The sequence below is a fragment of the Odocoileus virginianus genome, chromosome 8, assembly GCF_023699985.2.
Source record: "Odocoileus virginianus isolate 20LAN1187 ecotype Illinois chromosome 8, Ovbor_1.2, whole genome shotgun sequence".
Classification (NCBI taxonomy): domain Eukaryota; kingdom Metazoa; phylum Chordata; class Mammalia; order Artiodactyla; family Cervidae; genus Odocoileus; species Odocoileus virginianus.
Window position 1 is genome coordinate 50,365,909 of NC_069681.1, and position 13,923 is coordinate 50,379,831.

The window sequence follows — 13,923 nt, forward strand, 5'->3', positions numbered from 1 at the left end:
TTTATTTACTTTCTATCTTTCTGAACCAGATGGAGAAGCTTATTTGTATGCAGTAGGTCCTGGACTTTGAAGCAGGTGTAATGGTGCTGTCTTTTCAGGTAGGTTGAGTATTTTCTTTATTCCAGAGGAATGGTGTGTATTGATCATTTAAGGGTGAAAGATTGAGAGTACAGAAATGTTTATGGGGCCCTGATATTCTTTCCTTCATTCTTATGTAGTAGTAAAATTCCAGACTATTAGCTGGTTTGTTCTTATTTGAAAAAAAAGATTTTCTTGGCAATGAGGTATGGCCTCATTTCTACATCTGTCACTACATTTTTGATCAGAGATGCATGTGAAAGTGACAGTAACAAACGTTTAGGGGCTATTAGAAAAAGATGGACTCTTATTTATTCCTTGCTTCTTTTCTTTGTCACTCCATCCTTCCTGGTGACTACAATGAGGATTTTGTTTTCCAGGTTGAATTAGTAAAGATGGTTGTGTGGATTTCTGATGACCTTAGGGATGCAATATCAGCCCTGATTGCTTATGTTTGAAATTTACATTTTAGGGAAAGAACCCCTCTCTTATTTAATTCTCTCCTGTTTTTGTCAATTCTAATTGATAAACCTAACATGTTTCATACACAAATAATACCTTAATTTGGTTATTTACTTTATCATTTTAAAAGGGTGGAGGATAATGCCAAGGTAAGAGGACAAAGAACCTATGGTTGTTAAAAACTTTAACCTCATTTAAATTAATAATAATGAGTTTAGTGTTTGGAATATATAAGACATCTTGTACTTGTTTAGGTTTTACATCCACATTTCCCTATTATTGTCCTTTAAGAGATGAGGGAAAGGAGAGTTTTAGAGGATAAATAAAAATTTCCTAAATCAAAAAACTGATAAATGATTTAACTGAGATTTAAACTCAAGCCTGACACAGGGTAGGTGATAATAACCTTAGGTTACATATACTCTCATTCTTAATAGGAAGTGAGAATTAAATTTAATCATAGAGTAGCAACAATTTCTGCCAAAGGTAACAAATATAGATATCCAGCCAGCACAAATCAATAATTATGATTTCATTAGTCAGGATCAAAAATTCCAGTAGAAGAGTAGGTGAGAAGAAAACTCTAGGAACACTATATATATATATACATATATATATATATATATATATATATATAGAGAGAGAGAGAGAGAGAGGAATAAGATAAGATACAAGAGACTATAACAGGGTAGAACAACAGAATTAGAGATAACAGAACCTAGATATTATGATAAGATTAAATTCAATGGCTTTTCTTGCAGCTCTGCAGGTAAAGAATCAGCAGGAGACCCTGTTTCAATTTCTGGGATGGGAAGATCCCCTGGAGAAGTGATAGACTAACCACTCCAGAATTCTTGGGCTTCCCTGATGGTTCAGACAGTAAAGAATGTGCAGAGTGGGAGACCTGGGTTCGATCCCTGGATTGGGAAGATCCCCTGGAGAAAAAAACAGCTGCCCACTTCAGTATTCTGGCCTGAAGAATTCCATGGACAGAGGAGCCTGGCAGGCTATAGTCCATGGGGTCATAAAGAGTCAGACAATAAAAATAAAAAGGGGAGCTAGCAAAAAAAATGAGAAAACACAATCGTCATGGAGACATAAAGGAAAGGACACTTCTATGCAAATGAATCTCAGCTAGATCAGTCATTCTTTGGTAACACTTCTAAATTAAATAACTTTAGAAATGTAGAATTTTAAAAATGAATTTCACACCAAATGATTAAAACTAATAGTTTTGCTCATTTTAAAATTGAAAATGCTACTAACATTTCATAGATTTGTTTTTAGATGAAGACATCTTCATAATGCACATTTTATTCATAATTGAGCCATTAGATTATGTAGAAAGGAGAATTATGTTAATGGACATATTTATACTTCATCCTCTCGGTATAATCAATATTCATCTCTTTTCTACAACTGGATTGCATCAGTTATCACAAAAATTTAAGCACATTGTCATCAATATCTGATTATTAAACAGATAGCATTGACACCATTGTGAAAAAGGAAAAATACGGACCATGTTTAGTTTAAATGAGAAAAATACATTAACTCAGTGTTTTAGTATTTTGGAAGCTTGCCCGAGGAAAGTTAGTAGAATTGTTATGTTAAGACATTTTAATGTTTGATGCTATTTTTCAGGAAAGAACATTCAGAAATTTGAAAAATTGTTGGCAACATAATTTTTAGGCAAATTATCATAAGACCTGCAATAAGTGGAAATATAAACTATGCTATGAGGGATAAAATAATGATCAACAATTTTTACATATTTGTTTTCAGTAAAATTACTTCTACAGTTGTGAAAATTGTCACTTCCTTTGAGTTTAAATTCAAGCCAACCTCGACTATTTTCATCTGCTTCTCTAATTACTATATTTAGATTCCAATTTTCTGACATTTCTCAAAACATTTATGATTTCCATAATATGTGCATCTTTAGTAGAAATTACAGATTTTAAAACTTTTAAAAACTTACTATATTATTTAAAATAATATTTAATTTTCTAATTAATTGATTCTACTAACAAAGTATGTGCAAAGATGTTAATTATACCTATAATTTACCTATATATCTACCTAAACCATGGAATGAAAACGAAATGTTCAACAAATATTAAATAACTGGACAACATATTGGTAAGTCATAGGATAGAATTGTCAGGCGAGTGCATTCTCCTGGGTTCTGTCGTCTCGACAAATATTTGAAGTGATGGATGTTAGAGCACTCAGCCTGTCATAGCTCTCAGACAGACCGTGTTTTAGCTCTCAGGTCTTAGACAGACCATGTTATAGCTCTTAGATCAGTGTTACAGTTCCATGTTACAGCTCAATTTTATTAAGAAGTAGCAGGAAAATACATCCTCGAGGTGTGAGGGCATACCAACCCAAAGACAAAGAGAAGAGAGAGCCCTGGCCCCTTGGCTCCTCTTTTTATAGATTTTTTCCTCCCCCTTGGGCCTGCCCTATGTAAACTGGGCTTGCCAGAAGTGCTGTTTGTTCTACCTGAGGTCCTCACTCTGGTCCTCAGACTTTCCTTTGACCTTCCTTTGTTCTGTTTTCACAGGCTTTTCCCTTCCTTGTCTTTTAGCCACCGCCATTTTGGACTCCTGTTTCCTATTCTAACTACATAACAGAATTATGTCGGATTATTGAAATGTCGTTTAGCAAGGAAAAACACATCTGGCATTTCTCAGTTATCTGAGGTAAGGGTTCAGTTTTCAGATGATATCTGTGGGCTGCATGTGGTGCTTCCCTTTTAACTACAAAGCATTATGGCAAATCCCATCCAGCAGTCCCTGATCATCTTTCTAATGCTTATATTAGATCTATTTCATTACCTGATCATCAATTTACACCATCCCAAACCCTGTGGGACAACTGGTCTAGATTGGTCTAGATTTTTTAAATAGAAAGCCCCATTTAGAAGTTATCTAAACAGCCTTCAATGGCTGTCATCTTTTCTTTTGAAGCCCCAATAGCATAAGAAAGAGAGGTGACACCTTAACAAAGGTTTCCCAGGTTAATCTCCTAGGAAGGGAGAATAATACCTTTTATTCCTTCCCCAAAATTCCATTATCTGGAGAACACAGTGTGATAAAACTACATTTCCAATAGATGCTACATTAATTTTTTAAAGTGAAAGTGTTAGTCGCTTAGTCGTGTCCCACTCTTTGCGACCCTGTGGACTGCAGTCTGCCAGGCTCCTCTGTCCATGTAGCTCTCCAAGCAAGAATGCTGGAGTGGGTGGCCATTCCCTTCTCCAGGGGATCTTCCCAACCCAGGGATTAAACATAGGTCCCCTGCATTGCAGGCAGATTCTTTACCATCTGAGCCACCAAGGGAGCCTCATTAATTTTTAAAAGGAATAATCGCTACAAAAAAAGCATATCAACGCAGATGTCATTCATGACATTATAGTTATTAATATTTTCTGTCAAAAATCAAAGAGATAATTGTGGGCCACCCCTAGAACTGAGACCCTCTAATATTCATTCTAGTGTTTATTTCCATTATACAAACATTAGTCAATATTTGGATTTAAATGTCCTCAAAATCTCTCTTATGACTGAAATTTACATGCACAGATTCACATACATGCTATCACTAGATTTATTTCTCTTTTTGTAAGTTTCTGAGAAAAACTTTAAGACAGGGGAGTGGGAACACCATCTCATTAACTAAGTACACTAGTTAGCTAGTTCGTTTTACTCTTTTAGAACCATGGAAGGCAACACCACTGAGTCACAGTGAGTGTAGGAGGAATCAGAAGTAGCAATTTGTATAAACGTCTCCTGATCTTAATATCTACCCTCTGAAAAACTTACTCAACTAGTAGTGAAACAGAGCAAATTGTGAGTCACTACATCAGTTTTTCATTATTTTCTATTTACTTAAGTTTTTGAAATTCAGTCAAGTATAAAAGTGTACACTCTTAAGATGTGTTTCTTTTTATATTTGCATGATATAAAAGCAAATTTCTTACATTTTTCTGTGAAGAAAACATTGCAATAATACTTTATTCTAATAAAATTATTGACCAAAACAAAGGACTTAAGACTGTTTCAAATAAGCTGTTGCATAAAATATTCCAATGAAATCTAGACAGGTAGTAATCAAGAATACAGATAATTGCAAATAAATGTAAAACTGACAGCTATGTTCAGTGGCTGATAAACTATCTTCAGACACACAAAAAAATTAAAATTAGAAGCCTGGGGAAATGATGATATTCTTATATGAAAAATCAAAAGATTTCACCTTTTGTAATAACCTGCTGTGAGATCAGGGCAGTGTTAAATCCATCAATCATTTACCTTGAAAAATCTTCTAAATATGTATTTCCTCAGCCTTTACAGTGAAAGACATGACATGTAAAATCAATGAAAGACCCACCTTCAATCCATGTCACTTTTTATCTCTTAAATTTAATTTAGTGCTTATATTAATCATTGATTCTAATCACTCTGGGCTTCCCTGGTGGCTCAGGCAGTAAAGAATCTGCCTGCAATGGTGGAAACCCGTGTTTGATCCTGGGTTGGGAAAATCCCCTGGAGAAGAGAATGGCTACTCATTCCTGTATTGTTACCCGGAGAATTCCATGGACAGAGGAGCCTGGCAGTCCATGGAGTCGCAAAGAGTCAGACACAACAGAACAACAAATATTTTCACTTAACCTTCTAACCAGTCTCACCCTATTCTACTTTTCTTTCCAACCAGTTTCCCCACTGAAAATAATTCAAGGTTTTCATCAGAAATAGTATTATTATTATATAAAGACATGGACCTTGGATGGAATCAAAATACATGGCAGTGATTAACTGCAAACTTGCAATATTGTCTGACTCAGTTTTTTCATAAAGTGAGTGCAGCCATATGTATCTAATATATACTTTAAAATAAATGCTTATAGAAATATAATGTAGCTATAGAAAAATGCCTAAATCATAACTTTCTGGCATATCAAATATTCATAATGTAAACTCATTCATACAACCATGATTCAGGTAGAGATATAGAATATTATTAGCATGATAGCCACCTCAGACCTCTCACATGTCACTAACCCCCACTTCCGAAAATATCGTCACTGATATGTCCTAATTTTTCCCACCCTTGAACTTTATAAATTGATATATAGAATATGTAAATTTATGCATCAGACTTCTTGCTTGACGTTATCTTTAATTAATGGCTTAGTAAGACTTAACATACACTTCACTGGTGGCTCAGTGGTAAAGAATCCACCTGCCAATGCAGGAGACATGAGTTCAATCCCTGGGTTGGGAAGATCCCCTGGAGAAGGAAATGGCAACCCACTTCAGTATTCTTGCCTGGGAAATCCCACTGAACAGAGGAGCCTGGCAGGCTACAGTCCCTTTTTGGGGGGCCACAAAATAAGAGTAAGACACAACTTGGCAATTAAATAACAAGACTCGATATATATTAGATAAGACTTACTAGTTTATGTTCCTTCTACAAGTGTGTCTTGGTTATTTCTGGCCATCTGTATTCCTTTATACTTTCTCAGAATATATTTAGCTCTCCCCCTCCAAACAGCTATTATTTCTTATTAGGAATGCATTAAATCTACAGATCAACTTAACTGGCATCTTTAAATGTCTTCTGATTCATGAACATGTATATTCTTCCCTTAAATTGGATTTTCTTTCATCTTCCTCAATGATGTTTTGTGGTTTAGTGTTAATTAATTTTGTACTGCTCTCATAAAATAGTCAGTTCAGCTCAATCACGCAGTCGTGTCCAACTCTTTGTGACCCTATGGACTGTAGCATACCAGGCTTCCCTGCCCATCATAAAATAATTGCTATGCATTCAGTCACCTTGATAATACTATATAAATGGTATTCCTTAATTCTCTTATCTTAAGTCCACCCTTTTCAACATGAAACTCACCTAGGTTCTACTTCTGATCTCTAAAGTTGTTTTTGGACCTACTTAATTGTCTTTCCTGTTTTCCCCAGAGAGCCTTATTATTGAATTTAAACATCAAAGATGTTAAGAAGGAAATAATAAAGATTCAACAAATGAATTTGATTAATTGGCATAGCTATCATGCATTCTGTTGTTTGAAAACAATTTAAGGTATAATTTATTAAATTGGTGTTTATATAACTACTAGTACAAATCAGAAGTTGTAATTCTATAAATATTCAACTAAAAATGAAAAAAAAAAGCCTATAAATGTGCACAATCCAAAAAACAGACCTCTTTTGATTTTCAGTGTGTTTTTATGACTAATTTCATCAGTTTAATCTTCAGTCAAATATATAATGAAAACTCCAAAATAGTCCTTCTTAGTTTTCCTTATAAAATTTCAGTGATTAATCAGTATAAATTATATTCATATAATATAATATAATGATATATATATCAGTGTAAATTATATAATCAGTATAATCAGAATAAATTATGAACATAAATTAAGAAATATTTAATAATATCCAAAGCTTAGAATAATGCTAAATGATATCAGAGCGGTTTAGAGAGACTTGATAGAGAGGCAGAGTGAGGGAGACAAGGGAGAGAGACAGGAAGGAAAAAGAGAGAGAGGAGAAGGAAAAAGAAGAGGTTACAATTTCAAGCATTTCTTTAATATCACTGACTCATGATACCATATAGGATTCTTTGCACATTAGGAAAGAAAATTTTCAGAAACCTACTAATGTCAGAATCATAGTGGGCTAAATAAGAACAGATGCTAACAATTTTGTCCTCATTCAAAAACAAAGCAGAACCAAATGGATTTATCCATATTTGGTAATTTGACTATTTCCAATACATCTTATTCTATTTTATTCTGAAAATCCTAAATCCTAACTGATTTTTCTTTAACTGTTCCCAGCCTTCCTCCTACAACAATTCTATATTTATTGTTACTCCTACTTGATAAACTGTGCTAGCTCCAAAGTGTGTTTCTTTTCCATTTGTTTCAGCATTTCATGCTGTTTGTTAGTCATTAAAATTTCTCTTTTCTTTATACATGTAAAAATCTCTTGGGAAGTATGCATTATCATGATTTCTAAAATAATTTTGGTAAGAAAACAGCCAACTGTATTTCTAAATAGCAATTTTCAAAATAAAATGCTGTTCCTTTAAAAAAAATCAAGAAATTCAACACTTTGTAGATGGAAAGGTTGTTAAATAATAAATTGTTAGAATAAATTGTTTCATATTGTTTTAATTTGGCCAGAAAATTATATTTGTGTCCTTGAAATTTTCATTAGCAGTATTTACTTTGCATATGACTCCAAAGTGGGCTTCCCAGGTGGCACTAGTGGCAAAGAACATGCCTGCCAATGCAGGAGACATAAGAGATGTGGGTTTAATCCCTGGATCAGGAAGATCCCCGGAGGAGGGCATAGCAACCCACTCCAGTATTCTTGCCTGGAGACTCCCATGGACAGAGGAGGTTGGCAGGCTTCACAGGGTAGCAAACAGTTGAAAACAACTGAAGCTACTTAGCACACATGCATACACACCCATTATTCCAAAGTAAAGAGAAGAAACACCGGTGACTATTCAACCCTGACAATAATATTTTTATCTGTTTAAATATATGAGTGAAGACAAGAATATTTTGAGAGTATTTAGAAATAACATACCAGAAATGTTTACAACAGTCAATGTAAAAAATTAAGGATTATTATTATGTCCAGAATTGCCCTAGTAATCATGTAATATATTCATAGTTCATTCTTACTTAAAATGTGGTGAATGTACTTTAGTCAGTTGTTTTCTTTTTACTTTGAGGGACGGCAGTGAAGCCAATAGCCACGATCAGTTCATATATATATGGGATGATTGGCAAAAAATAACAGTAATTTAAAATCAGTGTCATCTTGGCCAATATCAAACATGAGTCACTTAATGAAGACTATTTCTAAAGACTTAATTGCCAAATTCACATTCATCAGATTTAATGATTCTTAAGTAATGGGATAGCTTTGGCTTTTTAAAACATTTTTACTCCTTCCATGTATTGTAATACACAAACCTTTGCTTAAATACACTTTAAACTACTAAAAATAAAAATGTTCTTCATCATATTTAGCAAAATTAAAACTAAAAGTATAATAGTATAATTATATAGTATATACAGAATATATTGTAGTATGTTGGGTGTGTGTATATATATATATATATATATATATATTTATAGAATATATATTGTATAGCATTATTTAGTACAAATGAAGAATTTACATCTTTTTTTCTTTTTTCTATTTGAAAACAGTATTTGCTTGCACTCACAGTACCTGACTTGTAGTTCATTGACTTCACTATTAGGAGTAGTTTTGCCTCATTTTGACAATTTTCTTAGTAGTTTGGCTGGTTGTTTTATACAAATAATCACCTTATTAAATGTAAAACAAACGTTTCATCATACAGAGCCAATGACTTACACTTAATTGTTTGTGTGTGTTTATGTGTGTGTGTATTCTAAAGAGACTTTATCTTCCCTTTTAATTGCTTTACTAATTTCTTCTCATCTATTTCTCTTTTCTATCTACTTGCATCTCCTATTAGTTAGAAGACAGAAAATCCAACCCCTTTTGGAATTTTCCTTTCCAATTATATGTTTTTCTGTTTGTTTCTTTCATTTGTGGGGCGGGTTTCACCTCTGTTTATGAAAAAGCATTGAATGTGTCATTGATACCTGACTTAAAACTCAACATTCAAAAAACGAAGATCATGGCATCCAGCCCCATTACTTCAGGGCAAATAAAAGGAGAAATAATGGAAACAGTGACAGATTTCATTTCTTGGCTTCCAAAATCCCTTCAGATGGCGACTGCAGCAATGAAATTAAAAGACGCTTGCTCCTTGGAAGAAAAGTCATGACCAACGTAGACAGCAAATTAAAAATCAGAGATGTCACTTTGCCAACAAAGATCTGTGTAGTCAAAGCTATGGTTTTTCCAGTAGTAATGTATGGATGTATGAGTTGGACCATAAAGAAGGGTGAGCACCAAAGAATTGATGCTTTTGAACTGTGGAGTTGGAAAAGACCTGAGAGTCATTTGGACTGTAAGGAAATCAAATCAGTAAATCCTAAAAGAAATCAACCCTGAATATTTATTGGAGACTAATGCTAATGCTGAAGCTCCTATATCTTGGCCACCAGATGTGAAGAAGCTACTTATTGAAGATAACCTGATGCTGTCTTCCTCTAATGGGAAGACAGAGGATGAGATGGTTGGTTAGCATCACCAGCTTAATGGACATGAGTTTGAGCAAACTCCAGAAGATAGTGAAGGACAGGGAAGCCTGGCATGCTGCAGTCCATGGGGTCGCAAAGCAACTGAACGACAGCAGCAACACTGAATGTGTCTTCCAAACTTATATGGAATTTTAAAAACAATAATCTTTTACTTTTTGACACTATTGAGCATTTCTTCTACTAGCTCACTTTCCTCATTTATAGATTTATATTATTACAAAATCTTTCTGAGATGAAAATTAGTGTTTATTGGAATATTTGCCTATAATGTTTTAAAATATAGAAATAAAATGTTAAATGTGTCTCTCTAAACCTTTTATTTATTATTTTCATGCTTCTTCAAGTAAGTCTTCAATGCTGCTGGTTGATTCATATTTCAGAATGCATTAATATGAAAGCTTCCTGGGAATTACATGAGCAAAACTGTTTATATGCCAGAATGAATGAAAGGATGACCATAAAGATAATTAAGCATTATTTTGTAAGATATTGACTTAGATAATGACAGTCCTTAATATTAGACCCATGCATAAGCCATCATTTCTACCACCTATTGCATTCATAGGTATAATCCATAAGATCATCAATGTCAAAGATGGTATCTGGAAAAGCCATCATTGTCAAGTAATTCACTAGTTTTCATATACAGTAAATGCTTTTTGGGTATTGATATGTGATATAAAAGATACACCCTGAATTATTATTACTATAGATATACTGATAAAACTCTTTCCTAGGCCTCTAAAGAAATGATTATTTCCCAATTTCCCTCATTCTTGATTATTGGCACACAGGCCAAACAATTTGGGTATGCCCATGATTCCATGTATGTCTTTACTTTGAAGAATCTTTAAACACAAAGCATATAACTGCATATATTGCTCAAGGAACACCAAAATCTTTCAGGGCCATGTATGAATAGAACTATAGACTTTTTCCTAGCCAGGATAATAATATCTTGTTCCTAAACAAAGGTTAAGATTGTTAGCAGCCCCTTGTAAGATTGATATTTCCTAATCTCAGTCTTCCTCAGTGTGACAAAAGAAACCCACTGTATTCACAACATCCACCTGAGCCTACCTCTGTATTACTCCCAAGGGATTTTGAGGAGGCCAGGAATGGCTGTTGTGTACGTGTACCTCAGATGTCTTGCTATGCTGTGAGTGATAAAAGCCTTTGTCTCTGAACCAGGAGTCTTCTGTCAGCATCTATGAAATTGTGACAAGATCACTTGTTAACTTCAAAGTAGGAAAAAATCTTATTTAGCTTATCTTTTCAAGTATTTCTGATTTGTAGTCATATCTCTGGGCCAGCAACACACCTGATCATGCCATTACAATAGAAAGAAAATTTTTAGTTTGTTTTTCTTTTTTTTAATCAAGCTTTAACAATTCTTTAAAATAAATCACCTAAAGTAAGCAGAAAAGACAATTCAAAAACTATTTTCAGATTTCATTTAAGAGCAGTTTTTAGTGTTAATATGAGGATAATGGAATTAGTGGCTGTGTAAGTGTGTATGTAAAAGTGTTTGAGAGGAAAATACAGAAATTCAAAAAGTGTTTGGACTGTGAGACATCGTATCAATTATTGGGAATAGGTTAGGAATTCACAATATTAAGTCAAAATGGAAATTACTGAATGGCATTCAAACAAGTTTTCCTTCAGCTGATATAAAAGAGTCTCTTTAGTATATAGAATTGTGGCATTTATTGTTTTTACACTAGAATGAACAGAACAGTAGTGTCAAATATACAAAAGAGCTCCCCAGAATTTGGCCTAGAACTGAGTTACTGAAAATATCACTCTTTGCTAAGTGATAAGTATAGTAAGGTTAAACAATTATCTAAAATATTAAAAATAGCCAAATGAGGTTTAGAAATCATTATATTTAAACATCCCAACAAATTATATGCTGATAACTTTAAGAAATTAAATCAAATTTCTAATATGGAAATATTTTAAAACAATAGTAACAATTTTCTATAGTTCTAAACTAGTGTGTCTGTATGCTCAGCTGTGTTTGACTCTTTGTGACCCCATGGACTGCAGCCACCAATCTTGTTTGTCCAGGGATTTCCCACTCAAGAACACTGGAGTAGGTAGCTGTTCCCTTCTCCAAGGGATCTCCCCAACCCAGGAATCGAACCCACGCCTCCTGGGTCTCCACAGGAGACCAGGTAAAGCGCTCTTTACCACAGAACTGAGAATCCCTCAAAAGTAGTAATAAATATCAAATGTATAATTTGTTACTAAGTATATGTAAAATGAGTAACCTATACAGCCAGGTGAGCATGATGATAGAAAAATGATTGTCACATCTTGAGAATCTGTGCAAGATCACATTCAGCTTTGAAGAGAGAGCACTGGATTTCAGCAACAGTAGAATTGGATGATGCCTACACATTCTGTCTCACCTAGAGCCAGACATCCTGGAATGCTAAGTCAAGTGGGCCTTAAGAAGCATCACTAGGAACAAAGCTACTGGGGGTGATGGAATTCCAGTTGAGTTATTCCAAATCCTAAAATATGATGCTGTTAAAGTGCTGCACTCAATATGCCAGTAAATTTGGAAAACTCAGCAGTGGCCACAGGACTGGAAAATGTCAGTTTTCATTCCAATCCCAAAGAAAGGCAATACCAAAGAATGTTCAAACTACTGCACAATTTCCCTCATCTCACATGCTAGCAAAGTAATGCTCAAACTTCTCCAATCCAGGCTTCAACATTACGTGAACCTAGAACTTCCTAGTGTTCAAGCTGCATTTAGAAAAGACAGAGAAACTAGAGGTTAAATTGAAAACATCCATTGGATCATCAAAAAAGCAAGAGAGTTCCAAAAAAAATCTGCATCTGTTTTATTGACTATGCCAAAGCATAGTGTGGATCACAACAAACTGAACTGAACTACACAGTCTGTTAATGAATAACCTGGCAATTAATTTCACAACTCTGAGAATTGGTGTCCTAATATATAAATTTAAAATAATAAAAGTTTATGCTCCATTTTTTTATACAGTTCAGTTCAGTTCAGTCACTCAGTCATGTCTGACTCTTTGCGACCCTATGGACTGCAGCATGCCAGGCCTCCCTGTCCTGTTCATCACCAACTCCCAGGGTTTACTCAAACTCATGTCCATCAAGTCAGTGATGACATCCAACCATCTCATCCTCTGTCATCCCCTTCTCCTCCCACCTTCAATCTTTCCCAGAATCAGAGTCTTTTCAAATGAGTCAATTCTTCGCATCAGGTGGCCAAAGTATTGGAGTTTCAGCTTCAGCATCAGTCCTTCAAATAAGTATTCAGGACTGATTTCCTTTAGGATGGACTGTTTTGAACTCCTTGTTGTCCAAGGGACTCTCAAGAGTCTTCTCCAACTCCACAGTTCAAACGCATCAATTCTTTGGCAATTCTCAGCTTTCTTTGTAGTCCAAATTTTACATCCATACATGACTCCTGGAAAAACCATAGCTTTGACTACAAGGACCTTTGTTGGCAAATTAATGTATCTGCTTTAATATGCTGTCTAGTTTGTTCAAAACTTTTCTTCAAAGGAGCAAGCGTCTTTTAATTTCATGGCTGCAATCACCATCTGCAGTGATTTTGGGACCCCCCCAAAAAATGAAGTTTGTCATTATTTCTCCATCTATTTGCCATGAAATGATGGGACCAGATGCCATGATACCTTGATCAAATAAGAATGGATACAGACTCTTCCATATGTTTTGTTTATGTTAGGTTTATAATAAATATCTTTTTGTACCAAAATCACCTTATACATTTCAGCTTCTCTTACTTGCTCATGAACTGCCAAGACACAGCAACATGATCCTGTTCAATCCTGCAACTCTCAAATACCTAGCACATTCCATGTGTATAATTGATCTTTTTGACAGATCTTATTTTTTAAAACCATGCTGAGAATGCTCATTGAACTTTTACAGTTAGGTATAAGCAGTCTGTATAGAATTATTAACTTATTTATTACATCAGGCTAAACAAAAACACATCATATATGTTTTTAACAATTACTATGGATAACATACCTACATTCATTTCCAAAGGACATAAACTTAATATTTAATTATGTCCCTGATCAGGTACTTCAGTTCCTTTACAGGGTTTTATCATCTGCAAA